This window comes from Anas acuta, chromosome 3, assembly GCF_963932015.1.
Source record: "Anas acuta chromosome 3, bAnaAcu1.1, whole genome shotgun sequence".
Lineage (NCBI taxonomy): Eukaryota > Metazoa > Chordata > Aves > Anseriformes > Anatidae > Anas > Anas acuta.
Genome location: NC_088981.1, coordinates 11,458,828 through 11,480,379, shown reverse-complemented (window position 1 = coordinate 11,480,379; position 21,552 = coordinate 11,458,828). Strand labels below are relative to the sequence as shown.

General features: G+C 43.1%; 1 long non-coding RNA gene across 6 annotated transcripts; it reads right to left on the bottom strand.

Moving 5' to 3' along the window:
- Positions 1–72: 72 nt before the first annotated feature.
- On the bottom strand, positions 73–21,118 carry LOC137853390 (uncharacterized). Of its 6 annotated transcripts, XR_011094465.1 has the most exons (7): positions 20,764–21,118; positions 20,559–20,693; positions 12,070–12,316; positions 7,555–7,613; positions 7,252–7,442; positions 6,347–6,462; positions 73–1,011 (listed from the first exon to the last, which is right to left on the bottom strand). It is a non-coding gene; the product is annotated as an uncharacterized lncRNA (long non-coding RNA). The 6 variants fall into 6 exon arrangements; XR_011094466.1 differs by lacking the exon at positions 12,070–12,316 and having other exon boundaries at positions 78–1,008; positions 20,764–21,077; XR_011094464.1 differs by lacking the exon at positions 12,070–12,316 and having other exon boundaries at positions 79–1,011; positions 20,559–20,667; positions 20,764–21,076.
- Positions 21,119–21,552: the final 434 nt, after the last annotated feature.

The following is a 21,552-nucleotide window of genomic DNA, read 5'->3' as shown; positions in this document are numbered from 1 at the left end:
ATACTGAGCGATTACTCAGGGAAGTAACAACACTAGAGCACTCCTCTCCGAACAGCATGGCAAATTTTTGAAATCCTCACCCTCTAGAGCATTTCTGATAGGTTTCTGTGGGCTGTGGTGCCCCACCCCAATGCAGCTTGGTATCTCTGTTCATGATTTGGGGTTTGGGGGAAGAACACTTCAAATGACTTCTAGCAATACATCACACATGGTGTACGACATGCACACAGTGACACAGAAATTAGGATGAAAATAAATAACAATGAGACCCAGTCAATTAAATCCAGTGAAAGGCAGCTGCTAGCTGCATGAAATTCATAGTTAAAGGGAGCTGCTCTCAATTTCCAGACAGGTAGCAGTGAAGAGACCCTCCTGCTTCTCTCATCTGCAGCTTCTTCTCATCAAACACAGGGCTACTGGAAAGGTCAAGAGACTCAGCACCGCACAGCTGCTGCTGTGCTTACCATCTATCCCACAGCCTAGAGGCACCAAAATCAAACCTGAACTTAAGAGCACCCAGCTGGGAGAACGGGATCAAGTGAAGAGACCGGTGGGTGGCAGATAAAAGAGAAGAAAGCCTGGGAAAAGATGAGAGACTCTGCGCAACTCCATCAGAAAGTCAGAGGGGCTGAGCAGACTAAAGCAAAGAGCGCTATCAGAGTAGGGGGCTGTTTAGTGGCTTTCGGGACCAAAACCAAGCAGAATTTTGTCCAGTATACTTTTAATTAAACTTTTCTACCGTTGCGAAAATACCTCCATTGATTTCATTACCTTGTTCCTGGCTGTCAGAAGTCAGTGCTGGCTGATTTGTCTTTTCCCAGTCCATGTCTCACTGTTACAGCACACAGCTTATTCTGCACAACCCCAGCCTGTTTGCAGACTGACACGCAAGGGCAAGCTCCTGACCTCCATGAACCGACAGACATGTTTTCACTGAAGCTGCATGAAAAGTTCTTCTTGTTTTCCTGCTGGCTGTTAGCTCTCACTATAGGACAAAGGATTCCTCAGCTTCTTAAAAACAAACAAACAGGTGCATTTCAGATATTGTTGTCATACACATTAACCATTAAAGCAGAAAAGAGATTAATAAACAAAAATTTCACCACCTTGTTACCTTATTACAGCTGTGGCTCAGCACCATAGTCACTGAAGTATTTATCACTGTTACACTAAAGTATTTATCACTGTTACATAATTTTCAGGCTGCTTCTCCCAATTTCATAGATGACAAAACAGAAAGCTGAATAGATTATGTGGCTGCATAAATTGCTGTACACCAAAGGTTCCACAGAAAGCCTGCCATTGATTTAGACATCAAATATAATCCATGTGTATGTATGTATGTACATATATATACGGGCTTTCCCTTTATCTAGATTTTCATATTTAAAAAGAAGCCATAAGAATGAAGCACCTCTATGTGTCCTTTTCTATAGGCAACTTCTGTATAAATTGAAAAGTTATACCTCTTCACAACCACACCTGTGCAATCCCCACGAGGGTTAAAACCATATCAAGAATTTCCTCACATCCTTGACCATCATCCAGCAGAATTAATTCAAAAGCCTGCTCACAGGCATCGGGGGGAAGCATGTTCATCTTACCATTCACAGACTTCTTCACTGTTTCCCTTGCAACATTTGCTCTGAGCGCACAGGACAGCTACAAATCAATGCTCCATTTATTACCTATTTCTGGGATCAAAAATGCCAAATTTAGACCTGTCAAATTCAGAAAGAATGCGTGCACACAGGCCATACAGTCTGTGTACATCTGAAAGGAATATACAGCCATGCCCAGGCTTGCAGAGCTAGCAGAGAGCACGACTGCAACCCTGAACCAGATGTGCTAGGCACAGCTGACAAGAGGTAGGCAGAATATCCAAACCCTGGAGCTCTTACTTTGCAAGAAGGGTGAGGAGTAAAAGAACATGCTGATAGTAAGGAAGACTTATATGACCTACCAGGGAAATCTATCTAACCATAAGGACAGTTGTCAGACTCCCTGGGGAGGCTCTAAAATCAGGCTTTTACTATAGGCTGAAAATCAAGCCATAGTTGTCTTCTTGATAGCAGCCCTCATATTTTAATATTAACTCTTTATATAAGGGGACAGGAAAATACATATCGCAGGGGACAGGAAAATACATATCTCAGGGCTCTGTGCTCTCCCTGGCAAATATTTCTTAGCCATGTCCCGTTTTATTCTGAAGTCATCTTTTTGTATTAGGCTGCCCTCAGATAGCTTAACACAGCTCTGCATGGCTGCTGCTGACTCCTGCTTTGGGAGCTCAGGCTCAGCAGCACCACTGAGAGCAGAAAACCACTGGAAGCACCCAAACCTCAAATCCTCTGTGCCTGCATCCCTACAGACCTGTCTGTGCTGGGCTCTTCCATCAGCTACCCTGCAGCATTAGACCCCTGCAGGCTTACCAAAGGCTGATTTTCAACAGGATTTCATTTGGACCAATTTAAATTTCTCTCTTTTCTCATTCTCCTGCATGATTTGAGCTTCCCACCCCACTCTCTAGGTATGTTCCTCTCTGGATCTTTGAGCTCTGCAGCTACAAGGACAAAACTTCCAAAATACTTCCCTGCGAGTCTTTCCCTAGTCTTGAACGTTAATGCTTTATACAACCCTGCCTGTGTGCTGGGGGACCCTTTACATTATTTAAGGGCTGTCAGTCAGGTGTGAACCTCTCCATTGATTTCCATTCACTTCTCCTCTCCTGGATGCATCAGGAGCCCACGACTCGCACTGAGGAATAACAATTCCATTTGTTTGAGCCTGGCCTGGTGCTGTTCACTTCTGCAGCCCATATAATTCTCCTTACTGCACTGCATGTGACATTAATAACAAAATAAATAATTCAGCATGGTTTTCACCCAAATGTAGCCCTGTCAGAGACTAAGATACGATCTTTGCTAGCTTATTTAACGTAACAAGCAGTTGAATTGTTCTTTTAAAGGTTGAAACTCTCATTTTAGTGGAATTTGGTGGGAAAGCTCCCCTGAGACCTGATGGTAACTAAGAGGTACAATCTCCTGCTCCTACCACCCTGGCTTCCCATGTAGCTATCTCATTTGTGCACCCACCCAGCAGGTCAGCATCTTCCTACCTTGCAAATTTAATGAACAGCTGGATTTTTAGGAATCTGCGCTTAGCTCAAAGGGAACATGAGCCAGGCATGATGAGCTGAAGAGCACTAGGGATGTCTGCACCACGTAATTATGAGAAAAGAGAACCCTTACTTCAATAACGAGCCCTGGCAGTGAGGCTTCATGAATGAAACCACTCCTGATTGGGGGTCTCAGGGCAGTGGGTGAAGAATCCAGCCTCTCCGAGCATTTGAGATGTGCTGCTTGTCTACGTGTCTCTCTAACAAGATTGCTGATAAAAAAAAAAAAAAAAAAAAAAGCCTCTCCCCCCTCCCCTTTTTTTTTTTTTTTTTTTTAAATAACAACATTTCCAATAACTCCACCAAAACCAGGATATGCCTTTCGCTACCCATTCCCCCCACTAGGTAGTTTTTCTTCATTTCTCATACTCTCGATCTTACTTGCCCTGTGCTCATTAATGCTTTCCCTGAGCTGCTGTGCTAAAATTGGTGTTGATAGCTGTATAATTTCTGCATAAAGGAACAGTCCTACCAGGAGAATTCATGCAGCTTTCTATGCTGCTTCCCCTTACCCAGAAGCTTATCAGCTCCAAAATGATCTGAGGGTTGCATTTGGATCAAGACCCTTATTTTCTCATGACTTTATATTCGCCTCCTGTTCTTTTTTTCCCCCCAAGCACACCACTTAATCTGTCTGTAAGCAACACATTCAGAGGTGGCAAATACATCATGCCAAATTATTCTCTCCTGGAGCAGGGTCAATTCGGTATTCATATTGGCTTTTCATTTATCCTGGGTCTACAAAGTGATTTTACTTTCTTTCAGCTTCAATTTACCTAAACTATTGGTATTTGATTTTTGATTCTGCAGAATTGAACTGTGCCTAGACTGCTGTCCAGGGTGCTTTTCCTCACATCTGCAGAGTCTGTTTTTCCTATTGTGCAATTGCTGTTTGGGAAGATCATAGTGTGCATTAGGTAGCTGATCAAATAAAGCCTAATGAATTCACATACAGAGAGAAATCATTAAGGATTGTGATTTCAAAATCCATGAATGGCCCATTTCCTTCAAAATAAGATAATAATGAATAGATGATACACTTTAAAGTGTAATCTAAGGAAAATTGCTAATTGTTTCACTGGAACTGGAAACTGTGCACATGGAAAGGGAGGCATTTACTTCCAAAGCAGCTGTGATTAAGGGGGAATCGAAGAGACAGGAAAAGATATCCCTTTGGGTTATTTGTCTCCAATCGTGGCCAAGAAGACCATATTAGCCCAACCAGAAGCTCTCTCACAGCCCAGGTCCCATAGCAGCCCACAGTTCCCTTGGGAGCTCCTTCCCAGACTCACTCCAGTCATGTTTTAAAGTCTTTCTTGTTCTCCCTTTATGAAACCTAATCCTAAAAATGATCATAGTTCAGCCATAACAATACGGTAACTCCCATACCATCTTTGCAAGGGACAAATACAGCCTGTTTTAAAGTCCTGATTAGCTAAACAACAGGATTAATCAAAAACGTATTGACTTATTAAGCCAAAAACTGGAGTTTAACAAGAAAAGCCCTTCTTTTGAATGAAATTAAGTCTGCCTGCTCAATATAGATTTTAGCATTGACAGTGTCACTGGCACAGCTGGCAGTGAGCAGGTAGAGAACCCCAGGAAGTTTTTCCTAAAATACCCAGCCTCATTGGTTGAAGTAACTGCTTTCAAGGCTGGACTTCCTCCTGGTTTTTTGAAGTAAAAATATTTTACACTAACATGAAATATTAGAAAATATTCTACACTAAACTTTATTCCTATCGTAAAGAAGCTCATCTTATAGTTCTTTCAGTACAAATAGCAAGTGCATGTTCCCAGCACGGCAGTCCTGATATCACGTGTGAGGTGGCTCCCAGGGTAGAGATATTCCAGATTAAAATGAATTTGCATTTGAACCAGAGGCTGGGTTGCACTTTTCCATGGCTGCACCCCAAAGCACACAGTTGCATCCACTGGGATCCCTCTGAAGAGAAAAGAGAAGCTGTCCTTCTAGTGGGCTGACTACAGGCAGCAATGCAGCCAGTCCCTGCGACTCCACAAACTGCAGCCTACAAACCACCGACCAGAGCTCGGGCTCATTTATCACCAGCAAGGGAGCTGATGACTTCCACTTGTACCTAGGTGCCCACCCCTGCTGACAAATGAGCCGTGGAAAAGAGGTAGGGAAAGGTGGAGCTCGCTGCAGGCACTGACTTCTTGGAACAATAACAATTCTGCTCTTGAATTCTGGAACGTGCTGTGCCTTAAGCGTGACATCGAGAAGTGCTGTGTTGCTTTGTCCCCAGCTCTTACACCCACCTGGGGTCTTAGCACCCCAGTTTTTCTCCTCCTGCCTTAGTTTTCCCTTGCCTGTCAGCTTTGGGGCTGGGGAGGAGCGGAAGTGACTTTTCTGGGGTCCCTGTGCCAGCTTGATCAGACGAGTGAAAGTGAGCCTGTGGTCTCGTGCAGGGGTCTGGCTTCTTTGGGAAGACACTAAACCCAGCATCAGAAGGCCAGCTGATGATTTAACACATACACACACTGCTCCTGTCCCGCAGCACCTCACCCACTAATGTATTCAGACATCCCGCATGGGTTTGCCAGGATATCAGCCCAAATAGTGCGCAAAAACTGCCACAAGGACAGCAAAAAGGGATCAGTGCAACCAGCTCCGCCCTGCGTGCAACCAGAATATTTATAACTTGAGTGTTTTGCTCAGGGAGCTGGAGCCTAGTTTAGTCTCCTGTTTCCTGCTTGCTTTATTCTCCCCGAACAAACGCCAGCTTTCCATCGTTAATCCCCAGAGCCTCGCACTTCCAGTTTCCTGAACTTGTGTTTCCCTTCCCTGTAGATGCACCCTCTCCTCGGAGGAGTTACCTAAAGTAAGGGAAGGCATACACAGCCTGACCATTCACAGCACCTTGCTCAGCCCAGGTGAAGGATGTCCCCAAAGTGGTCTGTACCTCTCTTACTTAGCCTTTGTCCACCTTATCTCCAAGCCTGATCCATGCCTTGTCTTTGCTACAGCCTCAAGGACCACCATCTCTGCCTGACCCTAAAAGTTGAGGTTGTTGGGCTTCCCCCAGCTTGTGCACAAGAGGAGCACAGCTCATTTTTTGTGTACTGGAGTAAATGCCTGCCTTGCCTTCAACCAGCGATGCACACACACCATACAGCAGCACAGTGGATGAAAGACAAGAGCGTTACCTCACCATTGCAGGCACATCACTGCAGCTGGCGCTAATAGGAAATGTATCTTCTTCAGAGGTGCTCTTTTGGACGCATTTTGCACAGTTAAGTTGAGGTAGGTGAACCTCAGGACCCTGTTTTATTCACAAAGAAATGCAGAGGTTATTGACTGAAACCACTGACTATCGCTGGCATCGGAATGGGAAAAAAGATCAAAGTGTTTTCAATTTGCATTTCAAATTATAACTCAAGCCTAAGTAAAAGGTATTTAAAAGTCCTCAGCGCTACTGACAACAACAAAAGAAGGTCAAACCTAGAATTAAATTGTTTTTACTTTCATTAGAAAACAAATAATTCAATTTCTCACCCAGAACTAAGGCCAGGGCAGAGAACCAGAGTGTGCCCTGCCATTGGCACATGGGAGATTGGGGTGGGTAATTCCATTAGCACTGTGGGAGTCCCTCCACATTAATTATTATTAATGCATTTATAAATACATATATATAACACATTATACATGTATACTAATAATATTTAATTATTAATTATTTAATACATATATAATCATTTAATACATATATAAATATGTATTAATGAGGAAACAAGACATCAACAATGCAAAAACTTTTGGAACCTTTGTTTGGCTCTACTTCTGCATTTCAAAGAAAGATATCTCGGTTTTCCCATCTCTGCCAGAGCATGACTAAATCTTCCCGTACACTTAGCCCGGGAAGCAGGGAAACGTGAACCACACTACAAGCAGCAAGAAACACAAGTGCTATTCCCTTAGCGTTCACAAACTTGGATGCCCTTAAAAGCCGTGTATTAAATAACAGTGTAAAGGGATGGGAAAATAAAGAGTTAACCATTCAGGAGCAAGTGGCTGTTCTCCATGCAGGCACTTGACTCTGTAACATCCTCACCAAGTAATTGTGCGGCGCTCTCAGTGTCGCAGCCATTGTTTCATCTCCTTATCGGCGCTGCACACAGCCGGGGGCTCTGCAGCTCTTCCCCGAGAGGGCTCCCCCCAGGATGTTCACACACACGCAGAGCCCCAGGAAAATGAAAGCACTCCCAGACGCTGCCCGTCTTCCTGCACACCGTCTCTGCAGACCTACGCAGCATGGAGCAAAGGAATAGGTTTTTGCTTTTAAGCTGGAAAAGTAGCACAGCTGCTGGGAAAAAAAGGAAAAAAAAAAAAAAAAAAAAAAAGAGAGAGAACAAACCTGGCTGCTGCTCTTGTGTTGGTTCTTAGAGAAAAGCTCAGTCTTTAGGTTCACCAGGCCTAAAGATAGGACAGATCAGATAAATTGCTTTATAAGCTTTCTAACAGTTGCTGCTGCATAACCACATCAAGCTTGTTCACAAGGGAAAACACACAGCACTTCAACTAGGTCTTATTTAGAAAGTGAGCGAGCCCATCTCTCCCCAGCACCTAAAAGGGGGAAATAATAGCTACCTGGGGTCAGACATCCACCTTTCCAAAATTTCAGTGTGGTGAGGCTGCAAGGACCACTATCCGCAGGGTGGGACCTTGAGGGGCTGCAGCTGGGGACCTGCCCAAGCGCCTTCTCAGCTGGCAGGCAGCCCCAGATTGCAAAAGCTGCACGTCTGTTTTGTAATTAATTTTGGATCTTGGTGGCTTTTCTTTCTGGCTTACCAGTAGTCCTTTCTCTGACTGTCACAATTTCAAATGAACTCCTGGCTGGGCCTGAGCCCTTCAGTAACTTGTCAAGCAAAGATGCACCTGGACATCTGGATCAGAGAACTGGGCATCTACATTATTGATGTGCCAGCCCTTTTCTGCTGGGCTGGTGTTTTTAAACATTGATGCTCTTCCCAGTGCGAGATACAAGAGCAATAAGCAAAGGCAAAGCTCTCTCCCCACCAGATCCGAAACTCTTTCACGCTGGTTAGACATCATACCATGTCCCAGCATGCCACAACTTCTTCCAGGCTGTGCGAAGGTCACTGAACTAAGCCAAGCAGTTGGAAGAAAAATTCATGAGCCTTTTTCTACTTGGCTGGGTTGGGAGGGTGGACACACAAAATGCATTATTTTTGCCTTCCCAATGCAGCTGCTGTTTGGGAAGCAGCGCTTTGCTGTTGGCTTAACCTTTGCAAGAGTCCCAGAAGACACAACTGAAACTTTCACGGTCCGTTCTTCCAGCTCCCAGGCAGGTCCTTCCCCACACAGACCAACAAAAGTCATTGTGCAGCAATTACACGGCTCCTTCACATGGGCGCACACGAATACATACACTGGGGCTGCATCAATGCAGCCTGGTTAAAGCCCAGGTTTGAGCAGCTTGGTGTCCCTCGGCAAATACCCAGAGCTGAGCAACAACAGAGGCAGCTGCAGCAGCACACGCTGCCTGAGAGCCTGCTCTCCTGCTGCACTTATCCCAGCCTGGCTTTGCAAACCGTTTTGCAGCTCAGGGATTTAATTGTGAGTTTCCTGATATTGGGCGGTGGTTTTAATGAAAACTCCCGCTCCTGGGGAACGCAGGAATCTCAGCTTTCATTTAAAACCAATTAAGTCCTCTAATTGCAGAGGCAACCCTGAGAAAACCCAGTAAGAAAGTCCTAAAGGATGTTATTCTGAAGGTAAATAAGAAGGTCCTCTGCTTTTCCCACCCAGATTTTATTTAAGAAATTGCTCTCAGGATTTCCAAACAGATTCAATGGCACTGGAGTCATATGAGTAAAAGCTTCATTTTAGATATACTGATATTAATGCAGTAGAATGGGCTGGCAGGGAGAGCAGATAACCGTAGCTTTGAACATCAGTAATGACTTATTTTTATAGTAATGATAATAAGATTAAAGCATTTTCACTGTAGCTTGAAAGAGGCAACACATTCATTGTTAGCAGCTCTTAGAAATAGGCCAACACAAGGCATTTTAATGGCTGGGCAGAGTTACCAGTTGCATCTCTTTAACATTTATATTACTGGGGCATGAATTCAGCAGCAGTCAGGGACTACAAAGCAGCTCTGGAGCATCTGGGATAGAAAAACAAACAAACAAACAAAGAACAAACCACAGCTAAAGTTTGAAAGAAAACTGGAGCAGTGTGAGTTATGGTAAGGTGAGCTCCAAAAGCGAATATCACACCCTTTCCTAAATCTTGGAACCTAGGAGCCGATGAGGAGTAAGGTCTACAGTATTTATGACTTAATGGGAAAGGCTATGCCTGTTTTCACAAAAACAGCTGTCTTGCAGAAGGGAGTAAGACTAGCCAGAGTCTCATGCCCTGACTGTAAATGATGATTTTCTTCCAACCATTTTCTGGTCATTAAATTCAAATTGAAAGAGCATTTTTCTGTATGTTTACACACCTACACAATTCATTGGAAGTAAGAGTCTGTCTGTTTATGGCCAGAAGTGCTACTCCTGTTTGAAAGAAACAGGTTATTGTGCAAAATTCATGTAATTGCTTTCCATAGCCCAGAGCAAATCAGGAATAATTTCTTATAGCAGAGGAGCAGATTTATACTGAAGTGTCCCTTGAAATCGCTCATTCAAAGGCTGATGGCTATAATGACTGCCTTCAAATTGCTATCAGTAAAAGTTTACACACACAAAAAAATGAAAGTTAGAGTGCAATTTGGCAAACAGCTCTATGTTCACAGCCTTCGGTGACTAATCTAGTCTGGACACTAATTTCTCTTTGTGTAGATGGGTAACATACACAGGCTTCAGCTTAATAAGGCCATTAGCATGAGTAGGTTTGCTCAGACCTGTATGTATGTGCAGTGTGAGACCCTGCCTGCCGTCAGCTGGTGCCAGGCCAGCCCTGTCCCTACGCAGCAATGTACAAGTGGAAAATCAAGCTGAATTTTTCCCCTTTCCCTGTGGCCAAGACACCCCGGGAGCCTGAAATCAAGTGACCCCATGGAGAGGCACAAACCTCAGGTTTTAGCTGAGCCTGGTCCATGTCCAGACGGCTGAGCTGAGCCAAAACAGGGACTGGTTCTTAGTGCCTGCAAGCATCTTCCCTTCCCAGGGCAAATAGCATTTGCACTGATTCCTTCCCATCAGATCTGGAGCCAGCAGTAACAAACTTCTCACCGTTTCATTCCTCCGCCTGAGGATGAGCCTTCCCCATCCACAGTGAGGAACAGCCCCCAATGAAATTGAATCAAATGTGCATGTTTACAAGATATTTGGACCAACAAATCATTTCTGCAGTCAGACTGAGATACAGTGGTGATGATGATAATAACTCGGGTTTTTGGAGCTGAATGGCTGTGGATGCCTTTTTGCCATTACGCTCTGTGAACGTCAATGGGCTTAGCTAAGTGCAGGCGAAGATGGATGGCAGCACTTTCTGCATCTTCTGCTGCCACCAGAGAGCTCTATGTAACATGGGCTGGCAGCTCTGCCCCAAAAAGGGATGGAAGAAGATGCTCTACATTATTGTTATGGTCTGCACTATATTGAATTTATCTTTGCTTTTCCCATTAAAAATGGGTTGCAAAACATACTGCTACGAGTTAACATGAAATTAGTTCCCTACTAAAATAAGAGATCTCCCTGAAATATTGAGGTGTCTAAACAGCTAAAATATTTTTCCAGAGTGGGCAGTAACACTGCCATTAAAAGAGAATTCTGAATAACATCACTTAAGAACAAACAACAACAACAAAAACCCACCACTATTTTAGAATCAAAACCCATTACAAGCAATATAAGCCTTGACTTTGAGCCTGTTCCTCAGCCTGCTGTTCCCAGGATGGGAAACTCCAAATTCCTCTGACACTCTTAAAGAGCAGCCCAGGAGCTTACGGCTGCCCTGCTACGGCCTGCACCATCCAGAGGTCTGTATAGCTCCCATTATACCTGCCTGGTGTTGGTGTCTGAACTTCTTTTTCCATCTTCAAGGTTGTGGCAGCTATGCCTAGCACAAAGCAACAAAACAGCTAAGGAGAGCTCAGTACTGTATGTCAAAATCCTGTCCATCACCTAGTGCCTTTGCCTTCCTATTTCTGGGAGCGTGACCACTCTGCCTCCATCCCCAGCTCTCTCTGTTTATTATTTCTTATCCAGTGGGGTATCAGGAAGAAATGATGAAGGAAACAGAAAGGGAATCTGAGCAAAGGCACAGCATAGACCACACCTGCACTTTGGGCCCACGCACTGCCCTACATGGAGGGAGCTGAGGGAGGATATGGAAGGGAGGGAGAGGAGAAAACCTGGAAAACAACATGAGGCAGGATAACTGACTGGGGAAACAAATAAGAAATAAAAATAGCAGCTAGATTTGCTGGGTGAGAAAATAAAAGAGCAGATTGAAAATTAGCCCCTAAAGAGCAGGTCCAGGAGGGATTTGTTGGAAGCATGAAAAAAGTAAGTATTGGTAGGAAAACAGGGTAGGCAAAGCAGAATCTGCAACTGGAGAAACATAGGCAGCAAAAGAGCACAGATGATTCCCCTATTAAAAAATGACACTTTATTATTATTTTTTTTTTCCCTCTAAAGGAAAGTAGCAAAGACTGTTGACAAAAGTGATTTCAGATGAGAGCAATGCTCACTGAAATCACTGGGAGCTTTTGCATCATCTTAACTGGACACTGTACCAGAACCTCAGCCCCTTAGCAAATATGCATAGGAGGAAGCAGGTGTGCAAACAGCCACAGGATGCTTTTATGTCATTCTCACTAATGCAAAAATAATCCACGAAGTGGCATTTAAGATGCGTTGCTCGTGCCTAGTAATCACCATGGTTATTTACTCACATGAAGAAAACTGGCCCAAGCCTGTGCTGTAGTCAGGAGATGAGGAGCTGAATCCATGCCTGCACAAACACTAAGACTTGTGGTAGCGAGGGAAAACTTTACAGAAAAAATCCAGGTAGGACTCCCTGGCACTGCAGTACTGGGAGGAAGCATTTTGCTTTTGTTCACTCTCCATTGAATGTCTGCACAAAACAGGCCTCTGATAGATGAGCTCCCCAGCAGCTACTGACAGGAGGGCCAGGAACAACTGAAAAAAAAATGCAAGAGTTTGAGTAGTGAAGGTACCAGCACTGTGCTGTAAGGTGAAGGCTGGAAATGTAAAGGAAGCACTTTTATTATTCACTACCTACCAGACTGTGAAACATCCCTGCTTCAGTTTACTTGTGGGTAAGCAAAAACCTTTCAGGTGAGTAACTTTCCTCAGTCATCTCTCTAAGGTGACCATTAGTTTCTTATCTTGTCATGGCACCTTTCCTTACCTGCATCAAGGAAGGCGCAAGATGGACGAAGTGATGCACTAAACAAAGCTTGTACAAGGGGAGAAACGGGATCATTCTTCTCACAGACTAATTAGTACAAAATTCTTTGATCCAGCTGACTCTGGGGCTTTCACCACTGTATCCTGACACCATTTAGCCACTGAAACTGGGTTCTCAGTGGGCCCAAAACAACCATCCAGAAGGACTAGAATCACCTCTGAGCTTTTACCTGGACTGTGACCTCAAGCAGCCTGGAGGGACCCATCCGGCAATGCTGCCACCATCACCTGCTCAGCCTACCACAGTGCCATGCGCTCCTCTGCCTGCTCAGAAAAACCTTTTCTAAAGAAAACAAAAACAAACGACTTCCCCAGCAACAAAGGGAGATGCTGAACTCAGATCTCCAGTTGAGTGCTTCCTGTTATCATTGTTAGTCTTATTTATTAAAAAATAAACAACCTTGTCTTCCATGAGACTTCACAAATGACAAATGAGTTTGCAATGACACAATAAGAGAAATCCCCAAGTGCTTCCAGTGCCAGAGAGATTTATAGACTCCTCCATGGTCTGTGGGACTTTAGCCCTCATTAAGGTCAAACCAAATTACCTTACAAATAATTTAGCTATGACCCTCAGCTCCTTGTTTCTGAACTGCCAGATTATGCAGCCATTAATCAGCTCCAGGTTTGGCCTTTGCTTTTGACATTCAGAAAGTAAACTTCCTCCATGACAGTTCTCCTATTGGGTTTCTCATACATTCATATTAAAAATAAAGTAAGAAAATCTCATTCCGTACTAAGGACTGATGATTCCTCATGTTTCATGAAGGACTGAACGCACCTTTTAATAAATTTGTATGTAATGCACCAATTTCATTTTGCTGACTCCCAAGGAAGCAAATTTCTATTTGATGGGCTAGAGGACATGAGGGATTATTTATCACTGTACGTCTGGGTCTGTAGTTAGTTGCAGAGCCATAAATTTGGAAGACAGCACAGTAACTGATCTTCAGTTAATTTCCTGAAAAGTCTGAAAACTTTGTTCTGGGTGATCAGTGGCAGAGATATAATAATAACAACAACAACAAAAAAACGAGATAGCCAAACCCACTTTAATAGTTTCCATAAAGATTATTTTGATCAGAGCTCTGCAGGACTTCATTCACTGATATAATACCACTCCCTCCATATAAATGATAGCAAAAATGTGCTTTTATGTCTTGATCAGATTTGGAGGGGATAAGACCCCTATAGCTGTATTTAGCTCTTAGAAGCATGTCTTTAATAAGAACCACCTGTATATCCGAGGGCTGAATTTCACTCAGCAAGGATGTTCAGTGAGGTTTAATTTTGACAAATGATCAAAGGCCATGGCCTTATCGCTCAGTGCCTGCTTCAGCTCCCAGAGGATGGCAGGTATACTCTTGAAATAAAGCTCTGACTTTCCATTACTGCCATAAAGAAAGCTGCAGAACCATCCCTTCTTCATTTGTCTTAATTATAAATATATCTCCTAGCTCATGAAAAATAGAAAACTCCTTACCATAAGTGATTAATGAACCTGCAGATTCTCCTGCAGATATATTCAATGGCCTTGCAAGGTCTTTTCTGCCAAAAATTCTGCTTTGAATAATACTTTCTTTTTGCATTATATCTACAGTAGCTAGCAATTAGGGACAGCTTTTGTTGGTTTGATTACTTTCCCATCAAAATGGCACCAAAACATGGAATAAGCCTGCAGAGCACCAGCTCCTAGGCTTGTCGCAGTGCTTCATAAGGGCACAATTTTGGGACAGCTGATGAGAAAGCCCATGTTGTAAATGCCTGAAACACTGAAATATGGTGGATCAGCTAGGCTCTGTCTATTGAACTGTATTTTCCCCATCCACACACAAACAGCAAAAGGAAAAGAGCACACTAAAGGATCAAGCATACATGCAAATCCCTTCCTAGTGAATGTTTATGAAACATGGCATAAGTAGTAATTACAGCTTTCCCTTTTATAGCCCCAGAAAGCTCTATTAACCACCTACCTATCTTTGCTTGCTATTTCTCACAAATGCGTCGAGCTGTTGGGTGAATCAAACCCACTATCTTGGCAAATGTGACTATTCTTCAGGTAATAAAATATGCTCTGCAAAAAGCACTCATTTGCAAACATGGGCTAAGTTAGTGCATACAGTGAGCTCAGCATGTAGGAGCGCAGGTTTTTAAGAAGCCAGGCTGTCCTGCACATTTGTGCATGAGTTACGACAAACCAGGCAGTGTGTGGCAGGGCATCTTTCATTGCTAAGCAGGTCAGTGAAGGTCTTCGATTTCATTTGCTGCCACCTGTATTACCAAACCTTGTGATTTTTTTACATTAAACTTAAAGTACCTGACACAGAGAAAGAAAGAGGGGTCAGATATTTTCTAAAAGAACAACTTTCTGCAGGTTATATGGAAAAATATTTTATAGATCGTTCATGTAATAAACATAAATATATTTTTTTTAAATTAAAAGTTCAAAAAGAGTATTTCAATTTTTTATTTCTTAAAAAACATTTATAGTTCTGTTTGACTTAAAGGTCTCACTTGCATTTTGACTTCTTGATATTAATCCCAGTTGTTTCCACTTCCTTTCCATGGTAAATTTTCAGAATAATGAGTGAATCATTATCATTTGGTTCTTGCCCCATCTCAATTAGTCTTTTTCTTATTAGTTCCAGCTCTAGCCTCATGAGACCCTTATTGTTTTCTAAAAATACATCTTACCCTACTCATTGTAAGGAAAACTTTAGGCTAAAAAACAAAGAGCTAGAAACAAAAGACAAAGAACAGCAACAAGAAAAACAGGAGTGAATAGAGCAGAGTGTTTTTTTTTTAAAGCTTACTATATCTGGGGATGCAGTGCTATACTCCCACTTTCTTGTTTTATTCTTGAACCTGGTGTACCATGTTGACTACTTGCATTCAATCTTGCATCACTTTGGAGCTCAGCAGCTCCAGTAACTCCTCAGCTGAAGAGCTCTCCAGCTATGTGTGTATGTTACATATCTGTATTTATCTATATGCACCTTGCATTACCTGTGTACCAAGCAGAAGTAGATTTTCAAGAGCACAGCAGGCAGCATGAGGGACGTGTTTCCAGGAGGTCCACTTCTATTAGAGAAATTCTATAAACAACTGATTTTCTCTTAACACTGAGCACCCTTACTGGGACTTCTGTGGCCAGACCATCAAAGCTGTTCAGCACCCAATATAGCCTGTTTGCCTAGAAGCCCTGCTGCTAATTTTAGTGGCTAAATGAGAGCTGACCTCAATCATGTGAGTTTTTTTTTTTTTTTTTTTTTTTTTTTTTTTTTTTTTTGAAAAACCTGACCACAAAGCTTTTATTTTAACTGACTGCTCTTCAGGCAAGTGGTAAATGTTTTCTGACGTTGTCCTCCTACTTTGGTGCCCTAACATATGCAGATGGCTTATTTATAGAATGCACGAGCTTCATATACATTGGGCCAAGTCCCACAGGAAGAAATCTCATTCGATTTTGCATGGTATGGCCAACCATTTCTCCCAACTGCCAAGAGCTAAGGCAGCAAGACGCTTGCTGCACAGGAGAAGGCAGCAGGACCAGCCAAACCCAAATGCAAGAAGTTTTCTGGAAGAAAAAAAAGATGAAGCTGATCAGCAGAGCTCTTATGCCTTTATGCCTTTTGCCCACCCTGTAGGATGAAGAACAGAGGGAAGATCCCAATGCATCCACAACAGAAGCCATCCTACCCTACATCCAAAATATAGGATATTTCATGTTGGAAACAGGTCCTACTGTTGCTTTAGACAAAGTTCCACCAGTGCTCAAAACAAAATAAAAATAACCCTCCAAAACAACCAAACAACAAAACCAGCAACAAAAACAAAACAAAACAAACAAACAAACAAAAAAAAACAACAGCCAGACAACCAAAAAAGGAACATCACAGGTCAGCTTTGGCCAGTTTGGTTTAGTGGAATTAACAAATAAATGAGGAGAAACCAAAGTTAATGCTATTCCTTTTAAATATTAGTAAGACAAAATGTTTCTTCTTTTGGGGACATATATTTCTGGTAGTTTATGTGCAAGAACATAGATTTGTATAGAGAAAGATATGAATGTGAAAAATCCATCAACCTCCACATAAGGATGGACACAAAACTTTTTGCAGATGTAAAAAAATTGATCTGAAATGTTTAACTCCAAAGAACAGTAGCCAACATCACACAAGCCTCCCTCCTCATCAGATGCAGGCAGGGAAGCAAATTCCCTTCTTCTAAGGCCACAGTGCGTTGTGGTGGGCACTGAGCTCTGAGGCAGTCCAATCATTGCATAAATAAGCTTTAATTGGCATTCCCAAATGCTTTGAAATCACATTGCCTGCTGCTGGCACTCCAAAAGATATGCCTCTGGAGACATAACAGAAAAAAAATAATAATCAAAGATCACTTGCAATTAGATGCAACAAAACCATACCCGACTGGTATGTGTCAGGGTAAAAATACCAACAGCCAAAATGGCAAATGCCTCTTGGTTTGTCAGGAACTGGATGCATAGCACCAAGCTATGAGCGATTATTACAGCCTCTGATCAGCGAAGCAGACAATCATTTCCCTTGTTATCTTGCAGCCTGCCCATGTGAACAGCATCAAACAACTATTAAAAGACACCCCGCTCCCCCCCAAAGGGAACACCAGTGGTGAATATCTGAAAACCTCCTCGTTAACAAGGTAACCTTTGAGACTGGTGAGAAGACAAGGGAGCATTTACCAGCCGCTGTATTGATAATTATGGGAAAAGAAAATCGCAGCTCATTGTCTATCCCAGTGGGGTGAAAGAGAAATAAATAAGGCAGGAACATCTTGTGCCGTGCCTATGGTGCCCATCCACTGCATCTCCCATCCATGGACAACTGCTGCCGAAAAAGCAATTATCCACGGAGCTGCTTCCCTGGGGCTGCTCAATACCGCAGTGACATAAATTTGGAAGTTTTCCCCAATGCTTTTTGCTTAGTAATAGGAGGCTCTGTGTCACGCAGCCCTTAGGGACCCTAAAACATCCTGCTGAAAGTGCCCTGAGAGGGCACCCACACAGGTGGGCAGCAGTATTGTGTGCTGGGGCTGAAGCACTCAAAAATCAGTGATTTTTGTTCCCTGAGGCCCTTTGGAAATGCAAGGATGGAGGTGCAATATCAAGCAGAATATCTGATGGTAACTTGGTTCGCTCTTCCCGATATTTCTCCCTCCTGTGTCACCCAAGAAACCTTAAATACCAGCGTTGCTCCAGCATACAAACACTCAGCCTTGATAGGGACAATGTGGAGGATGGATCAAGCCCTGTCCTCTTCCACAGCCCGACTCCTTTTTGTCTGCAGCCTCACTGGAAGGGATGAGGAAGGCTCCACTGGAGCCTGCACCAGGCTCCACGAGGCTTGCCGTCCTACCCAGGCACAGCCTTCACATCAAACTACTGGTTATCTTCTCAATTAATTGCAGGTATCAATGTGGTTGGCAGGACAGCCCTGCTACCAAGGGATAATTTAATATGACTAAACTGTAATCAAAGTGTTAATAGCCTCAGAATTTAATCTGCTCACAAGTAGGATTTATAAAAGAGAAAGGATGACCAAGGCTAGGATGAATAATGTTAGTTGTAATATTACAGCTAGTTGTAATAGTATAATTAGTTGTGATATCAAGAATTAAAAATTACCCTGCTTTGAGTTCCAGGCCGCGTGCCAAAGAGGAGCTGTTCGTCACAGAGATGAGGAGCAGTTACACAGCCCATTATCTCATAAACTGCAGGGCCCAGGAACAAATCCTACACACCACCGGAAAATTTGAGACTCATCATTTTACAGCAATACAGAGCATTTCATTTTAGCCCTTAAGCCAGACCCTTTCTGATCATCAGTGTGCTGTGCTTTCCAGTTTCCAGCCTGAACCCAGCTTGCAGGTGGCTATCCTCAGCAGCCCTCCTGGCAGAGCATCCCTTGTCCTTTGGGCATGGCCCCAAAAGGTCTCTCCTGGCCATCAGTGCCAGATCAGCCCTGGCATCCCATCCCGCTCCCTTCCTCCACCCTAAGACAGTCCTGTGCAGACTCTTACATAGAAGGAAAAACAGATAAATGAAAAACAACAGCCAACAACCCCAAAACACCACAAACCCCAAGCCTTTTTCTGTTTGTCTCTTGCTGAGGAGGGATGCAGGGTGCCGGGCTGGTTGTCTCCTCTTACAGGGGCTGCTTCCTCGTGAGGTTAAGCAGGCCCTGCTGCTCCCCTTCAATGCCAAGTAGTTCATCCAGGTTATCCACTTCCAGATTCAAAGGGTGGAAGGCATCAGTAAAAGTATCATTCAGTGCTGTAATGTGTAATGAAGAATCTATACAAAACCTAAAGTCTTTCCTCAGTCACGTCACTTTTAAACTCTTTCATTGTTACTCACTCAATGAGACACTGAAGCTATTGCTTGATAGATGGGTTTGGAAAAAATGTTTTAGATGGCTTCTACATTAAAAAAACAAAAACAAAACAACAACAAAAAACCTGTCTCTTAATTTTAGGCAGCAAAGAAGTTAAATGATTTTTCAAGTTGTGCTTATCCTTCCCTCTTTTGTTTCCTCCTGCATGCTTTCTTTTCTTCCTCTTCTCTCAATGCCAAAAAGAAAAAATGTGTGCTTGTAACGGAGGAAAACTGGGCAAGAAAAGATAGCTCCCTCTAGGGAAAACAGACAGGAAGAAGTGAATAGAAAGAGTTGTGATTTTTTTTTGCTGAAGGCAGCAGCACACCGCACCACCGCCCTTCCCCAGGCACCTCTGCCATCACCCTGCAGCAGCGATGCTGCAGGCTTGCAAAAGCTCCGTGGTTTCTCCATGGTTTGTATATAGGGAAAAGCTCCGCTCAGTACGCTCTCACCACACATGCACTGGAGCCCTGGCACAGAAGCAATTAAACACTCCAGGCTGCACATGCTCACACAATTTCCTTTTGTGACTGTCACTAAATAAATGCTGCGCTGAGCCAATAAATCTTACAATGGCCTCATTTTGCTGGCAATGACGCCTCCGGCAAGGCCTGCATGGCCCAGAAAGGGAAAAGGTTAACTTTTTCTGAATTTCCCTAATCCCGCTTATCTGCTCCTTCTCCCTAAACATCTGTCAGCTCCAGACACCTGTTATAAATATCAGTTTGCATTGCTGTGGTTCCTGGAGTCTATCAGCAAACTGAGCAATTAGTATTGTCAGTGGATCATTCATTAACTCAACTATTCAGCTTTGGCTAACCTAAGACTAATCATGTATTTAATTCCTATCTAGCTGGATCAAATCAATCAGAAGAAGAAAAAGAAAAAAGAGAAATAGTAGGTAAATATCACAGATCAATAGGTAATAATTGAAAACCATAACGAGAATCTTATCTGAATGCTAACACCACCAAGTAAAGTGAGGGAGATTGTTTCTTTCCCATCAGGTTCTTCTGATCATCATCATGTTTTCTCCCCAGCTCAACCCTGGAGTAACTTAAGTACACAGTGAAAAGGTTGGAGCAAGGGCTTGGTGCCCTATGAATTAGGAACTGCAGCTACTAACTTTACTGGCAAGGAAGCAGTTTCACTGCTGGTTGCTCTTAATAGCAGTCACGGCTGTTATACATGGAGCAGGAGCTGGTTCCTTGCCTTGTATCATCAGCAGAGATAAATAACTTCTGCACAACTTTGCTGTGCAAACCAGAGAGTAATTACAGGGAACCGGCCATTAAGTTGATGAGCTGATATCCACTCGTACCCTTAGAGATTCACATCCCAAGCCGTACTCAAATGCTGCTATAACCTTTAACAAGACCAGGGATAAAGAAAGCAGAAGTGCTATAGCTAGTTTTTAGCTATGCTCAGATACATCACTTTTAACAACATCAAGGACAAACAGATACATCTAGAAGTTAATTTCTATTGATGTCAAGAATTAAAGGGGGGGGGGGGGGGGGAAAGAAGGGGAGTCTCACCAACAGCAACAGAAAGAATCCTGATGTGATCCTTTGAGTGGATTTTGTTGGCAGTGAAGCTCATGGACTCAGAGTACAGGAGGTTTGCAAACACCACCAGCTTCAGACCCTGCCAAGGAATTCGAGACACCCAAACTACCTCCCCAAGACAAGTGAGCCTAGCCCCACTGTCCTGCTCGTGCTCACAAGCATCAAGTTAACATACCTGCATCAAGAAGGAGACCACAGGGGCAGGAATAGACAGAGAAAAGAACTTCAGGAAATCCTGCTGCTTTACTTGCTCCTTTGCCCTACCCCTCTTTATGCTATCTTCTGCTATTTCCTTCCATCTGGCTGTTCCCTCACATCAGTACTCTTGCCCCCACCTGAATTCTTTTTTTGCATTAGCTCCTTCCTACATAGGTAGGAAGAGGAATTAGCATCCTCCACACATCTGCTGTCCCACAGCCCAGATCTCAGTTTCAGGTGAGGCTGAAGCCAAAAGACCTAATGAAGCAGTGAAGTGCAGCTACACTCCTGACATGAAAGGCACGGCAAGCTTTCATCTTCTGAAAGGTTAAAAATAAACAGTTTAGCTTTCAGCAAAGTGGTCTGATTAGAGGCAAAGAAAACTATCCTGATTTCCATGGAAATGGAATATTTTGTTGCTGCTACTTGATCTTGTTCAAATGTATTAAGAACACGAAAGAGTGTAATTTCAGGATCTGGAGAGCACTAATATATTTAAAAATTTTAAATTAAATTGATTTCTTTTAAAAGAAAGCTGGCTGATTTTATTTTCTTAATTGGTTCATTATCACTGGAAATGGAGCATGCTCTTGTAAGGGTTTATCAGGATAACACAGAAATGTAGAAACAGCTGCAGCCCTGCAGCAGGAGAGATACCTTCAGAGGCAATATCTATACAGCCAGATCAGGGACTGTAGATCCTCTACATCATTTTGTCTCTAAGAGCAGTGAAGGACCATTCTTAAAATCATAAATCTTACTAATC